The following is a 6,000-nucleotide window of genomic DNA, read 5'->3' as shown; positions in this document are numbered from 1 at the left end:
CCTGGTTCGCTTAACGTACAGACTGGCTTTCTATCAGCAATCCTCAAGATATTGAACCTTACGTGTAAAGTTGCAACGTGATTGGACAGCTTTTATGATTTGTATTGTAAAACAGAACTTAACGGACATCCAAAACAATGCTGTGTGCTATATATGCTCAGTGAATGCCTCTGTATATGAGGGGATTTCTAGAAAGCCGGTCAAAACGTAACACATTATTATGTGGGCCACACTCTGAGAGTAAACTTTGTGAAGTAATGTCACTCCCCCATTTAAAATTTCACTTAAAGTGATAGCTCACCCATTAAAGAAAATTCTGTCATCATCCACAAAGCCTCATGTCACTTCATACCTGTATAAATGATTTTGTTCAGATGAACACGGGGAAAGACGTTTGGAAAATATTTGCAATTCTGTGACATCATTGACTGCCAAAGCAGTAAAAACTTAATGGTAGTCAAAGGTTCCCCAGAAATATACTTCTTTGTGTTTAACAGAACAAAGAAATGTATATAGGTTTGAAACAACCTGAGGGTGAGTAAATGATGACAGAATTGTACTTTTTGAGTAAGCTAACCCTTTAAGACTACTTCAATTCAATTCAGGCAGCTCGAAAAAGGGTGAAAACACAAGAAGTTCAAGTTTGCACAAAGGCAAAGTACAGTTAGACAGGGCTTGGATACTGCTGATGTTTTGGCTGACAAACTCAGAAACCAAAGCTTGGCATAGTTTACAGAATCCTCTCTTGTTCGTTCATGTTTCAGAAACCCTCACTAAAGTAATCTGAAAAAATGTTTTGGTTTGTTCCGTTGGATTATTTTATACATATACGTTTTGACATGTAAATAAAGCCTTCTTTAAATTAAAATTCTTGGGAATGACAAAGGAACTTTTCATGAATGAACAAATCTAAGCCAGGAAAAATTTATTATGACATGTATTTAACTGCAAAGTATGTGGACAAAACAAAACGACAGATCAAAAACATATATCGATTACTTGTTTAATAACGCAACCTCGGAACATTAGAAAAAACACTAAATTGCAACACGCACATCTGGACACAGCACATGACGTTCATTTACATCTGGAAGCCCTTTTATTTCCTCTCTCACATGCAAGACATCCATCCACAACCCTAACACTCTCCATCAGGACCTCTGTGCGTACCCTATTTGTGTGGTCAATAGGGAGGAGGCTCTGTTACATAAGCAGCATGAGTGTAGAATTCCACAAATTCCTACTGGAGGAATAACGTTGTGATCCCGGCACAGGCTGAGGAACAGGGAGTGAGTTTCAGCAAATGATGACAGAACGAACTCCACACGTGCAAACAGCTGATCCATCTGCAGTGCTGGACAAGTTCATTATCCATCTCCAAACCTTCAAGCAGTCCTTCCTTCAGGAAGACAGTATCAGGGATCTGGACTCTCTCAATGTGCTCATGGGAAACTCTGGATAGGAAATGATCTGCCTGTTAACGTGACAAAAAGCATCGGACAAACACTAGTCTAAATGTCATTTGAGAACGTCTCAAGAGACTTTACCTCAACAGCATCCTGAAAGTGATAAAATGATAACATGTTTGTTGTTATCTGAAACAGAAAAACGGAAATGAAGACTTTGCCACTGAGCCTGGGAGCGAGAGAAGGTTGACGGTAAGGTTCTCTCGCCATCTGGTGGCAAATCGTCGTATGTAAAGACAATGTGAGCGACTCGAAGCGCATTAAACTCTTTGAGGTAAATCGATAACGTTACACAAACTACTGTGTGACAACCACATTGGTGCAAACAAAATGACGCCTCAAAGAATATTAAAACTCATGTTTTGCAAACCCGTGTTGCTTAAACAAAGCCGTTCAGGACATCTGTCTGCTGTGTCACACAAGGCAAGGGAAGAGAAACTCATTTCTCAAGCTGGGTTTCAGTAACTTACGGAGATTGGCTCGGGGCTTTGCACCGTGCATCGCCATCTTTGTTATATCCTGTAGCAAGCCGTCACCGTCACGTGGTCTCGGTTTTCGCGCCGTGCATCACCTGTTAATTACGTGCATGTTTAAAGGCGACATCTTGTGTATACAGCGGTCATTGCAGCCCTTGAGTTAAAGTTCATGAGTAGTAACAAAAGTAAATTGTAGCCAAAACAGACATGTATAGTGAAACCGTTTTGGGACAGTTTTAACAATATATTTGTTATGTTAAATGTATTAATTATTTACAATTAGCTCATTTATGCGATAAAACGAATGTGTCCTGCAGTAGCGTCTCTGTCCTGTGGAGGGCGGTGGTGGGCAAACAAGACACCAAACGTTACCGATCAACAGTGTGCGTTCACGTTGTTCATCACAGTTTCGGCACACAGTACATTTACTCATTGCCAGCGGTAAAGCTTCCTTTGATAATATGCTTACATATGTCAGTATGCGTATTACTTCAGCGTGAAGTATGTGAAAGCAGGTGAGTCTGTCTGTGTCCAAGCACTGGATAGGATTGATTTCAATTGTCTCAAGGCAAAAAACTAAACAAGCAACAACGTTTTAACATACTGAAGACCGCTGCGCATACGTTACAGTGCTGCTCTATTTATTGACTGTTTTAAATTAACATGTCTGTTTTCATTGTGTCTGCACATGCAGTTAGCATTTGGCGTTTTCTCGTATGCTGACATAGAGTGTCTCTTTAACAGATTCATGAATATAATGTGAAGGCCTCGTGCACGTGTAAAATTGTCGGCACCACAGAGTTGCGGCCATTGCTCTGCGTTTATTGTCAATGCATTACTATGGGTTTGTTGAGGTTCAAAGAGGTTGTTAGGTCATTGGCAGGGGTTCACGCCTAAACTAAAATGCCCCATGGATCTGTGTTCATAGATGGCTTGGGTGTTTCGTTAATTGCAAATATATTGTTTTATTTGAATAGTCACACGTTTTGGGCAGAATAGTAAAAACATGACCAGGAAGAACATTCATAATTCAGATATCAAATAATGATATAACATAAGTGAAATATTGTAAAGTTTATGTAAAGAATATTGAAATAAGCTTTCATCAAGCAAAATAGTTTTTATTACTGTCAATACAGGGAAAGGCGGAAATCCACTACACGACTTAAAATCTGAACTGAGTTTTAGACATCACACATTTGCAGACTTTTTGAAAGTGTGCAGAGAAAAGCAGGGCATTTGACACTACACGATAAAATCGGCAAACTAGCTCAGACTTTCTGCAACAAGTCCAGACTGAAAATCTGGGCAAAATCTGAGAAAAGTCTTGTAGTGTATTCCAGCCTTAAGGGATGAAATTACAGATTTGAATTGAAGAAACGATAACTGCATAGACAATAGAGATCCATTTTTATCTATATTTTATATTAAGGAGGATTAACAGTTTCCTCCTCTATTGGTTCTAAACAGGTAGTGCTTGTGCAAAATGCCTTACTCCTCTACTCTTATTTAATCCAACAATATCAATTATCATTGGATGTTGCATGCAGCATACCCAAAGAAGCCCATTGTTTTTCCAATTACAGATTGCATCTTCAATATACTGTATTACATTGTACCACACAAGGGCTTTAAGCATGATAAATGTCCATTGATATACTGTTTGGGGTTTGTATTTTTGTATTTCTCATGTCTCAAAGGTAGCACTTAAATGAGTGCCTTTTTACTGTGAGAATGGTTAGCTTGTTATTTGACAAAGTTTAAACAGATTTTGTGCCAAATGTAGTCTACGATCACTAAGTGGTGAGTGGCAAACCTTCCAGATGTAGCAAATGATTCACTCACTATGATTTTGAATGAATTAGACTTAAAGGCTTTATGCACTTACGGTTAATTTTGTTGTTAAAATTAGAACCCTCCTCCTTCCTACTTACCGTCAAGAGCATGATGAAATCTTGTGACAAGCTGTGTAGTTAAGATGGACTTTACATCGCAGTGCATTTAAACTAGACAAATGGGTTCATTTCTGCCCTCGTCGGTATGTAGGCTGGTTACGATTTTCTTGTGCTCTTCATTTTATGCCATTAATGTATCTTTTCAAAAAGGCCTCTCTCTATCTCTCTCTCTCTCTCTCTCTCTCTCTCTCTCTCGCTCTCTCTCGCTTTCTCTCTCTCGCTTGCTCGCTCTCTCTCTGCGGTAGCCTTTGCTCTGCTTCTCTTTCTGTATCTCGCCCTCCCTCTTTCTGTCTCTCTTTCTTTTTCTCTGGCTGCTTTTCATTCCTGTTTCTCTTTTCATTGTTTTTTCTCTCGGTTTTCTTCGGCTCTTTGGGACCTTTATTTCTTCTCTTCCTCTATTCAGGTTTTCTTTATTCTCTTTTCTGAATAGTTGTGGTACTTAAAGGGAATGGGGAAAGGGAAGGAGCTGGAGAGGGAGGTTAGTTTCAGTCAGATCTGAAGCACAACACTTCCTCCTACTGCAGTCAGACTCAACCAAGTAGTGCCGGGTTTTTTTTCTAGGTGTGTTTTGTGCTTCGATCTAAAACGGTTGAGTTCTAATGTATTTCCATATAAACTTATATGTTTAATTAATCCTTTATAAAGTACAACATTGACGTATCTTGCCGGTTCGCTTTGTTGTCAGTTTGTATGTACTACTGCAGTGGTTTGTGAGGACTGATTTCTCCTCAGAAGCTGTGTCTCAAAGGGACATCCTCACTGCATTGAGCTGGCACAGCACAGGATGTCCCACCATAACACAATTATCTATACATATTACCCTATGATACAGTCATGGCCAAAATTGTTGGCACCCCTGAAATATGTTCAGAAAATCAAGTTTTTCTCACTGAAAAGTATTGCAAGCTTATTTGACATATTGTCACAAAAAACTCAAAACATTACCTGGACAAAATTATTGGCACCCTTAACTTAATATTTGGTGGCACACCCTTTGGAAAAAATAACTGAAATCAATCGCTTCCCATAACAATCAATAAACTTCTTACACCTCTCACCTGGAATTTTGGACCACTCTTCCTTTGCAAACTGCTCCAGGTCTCTTATATTGGAAGGGCGCCTTTTCCCAACAGCAATTTTGAGATCTCTCCACAGGTGTTCAATGGGATTTAGATCTGGAATCATTACTGGCCACTTCAGAAATCTCCAGCGCTTTGTTGCCATCCATTTCTGGGTGCTTTTTGAAGTATGTTTGGGGTCATTGTCCTGCTGGAAGACCCACGATCTCGGACGCAAACCCAGCTTTCTGACACTGGACCCTACATTGCGACCAAAAATCCTTTGGTAATCCTCAGATTTCATTATGCCTTGCACACAGTCAAGGCACCCAGTGCCAGAGGCAGCAAAACTACCCCAAAACTTCTTTGAAACTGTAGTCTTGCTTTTTTATGTCTCTGTGTCAGCAGTGGGGTCCTCCTGGGTCTCCTGCCATAGCGTTTCATTTCATTTAAATATCGACGGATAGTTCGCGCTGACACTGATGCACCCTGAGCCTGCAGGACAGTTTGAATTTCTTTGGAACTTGTTTGGGGCTGCTTGTCCACCATCCGGACTATCCTGCGTTGCAACTTTTTATCAATTTTTCTCTTCCGTCCTCGTCCAGGGAGATTAGCTACAGTGCCATGGGTTGCAAACTACTTGATAATGTTGCGCACAGTGGACAAAGGAACATCTAGATCACTGGAAATGGACTTGAGAACCAAAATTGTGGAAAAATATCAACAATCTCAAGGTTACAAGTCCTCAGACAGTTCTCTTCTCCTCTTTCTGTTGCCCATGCTTAGTGTGGCACACACAGACACACAATGCAAAGAATAAGTCAACTTGTCTTCTTTTTATCTGTGATTTTTATATTGCCCACACCTGTTACTTGCCCGAGGTGAGTTTAAAGGAGCATCACATACATGAAACAATCTTATTTATCCACAATTTTGAAAGGGTGCCAACTTTTTTGGACTAGGTCATTTTTGGAGTTTTGTGGTACATTATGTCAAATTTGCTTTTTCCCTCCTTTTTTTGGTTTTGTTCCAATACACGCAAAGG

At 39.9% G+C, this 6,000-nt stretch overlaps 1 protein-coding gene and 1 long non-coding RNA gene across 3 annotated transcripts in view; one reads left to right on the top strand and one right to left on the bottom strand.

Moving 5' to 3' along the window:
- Window positions 1-567: 567 nt before the first annotated feature.
- LOC306899852 lies at window positions 568-2,006 on the bottom strand. The gene is made up of 3 exons (XR_013787239.1): window positions 1,822-2,006; window positions 1,548-1,595; window positions 568-1,454 (listed from the first exon to the last, which is right to left on the bottom strand). It is a non-coding gene; the product is annotated as an uncharacterized lncRNA (long non-coding RNA).
- The window catches only part of znf710a (zinc finger protein 710a), a 20,552-nt gene continuing 15,680 nt past the window's right edge, over window positions 1,129-6,000 (top strand). The window contains exon 1 of one of the 2 annotated variants that reach the window (XM_079466403.1): window positions 1,129-1,658. The gene's annotated coding sequence lies outside the window, so the exon portion shown is untranslated. Of the gene's footprint in view, window positions 1,659-2,269; window positions 2,458-6,000 lie in introns of those variants that run through there. The other variant, XM_079466402.1, reaches the window with a different exon arrangement.

The sequence above is a fragment of the Barbatula barbatula genome (assembly GCF_947034865.1).
Source record: "Barbatula barbatula genome assembly, chromosome: 10".
Classification (NCBI taxonomy): Eukaryota; Metazoa; Chordata; class Actinopteri; order Cypriniformes; family Nemacheilidae; genus Barbatula; species Barbatula barbatula.
This window is presented reverse-complemented; position numbering and strand designations above follow the sequence as displayed.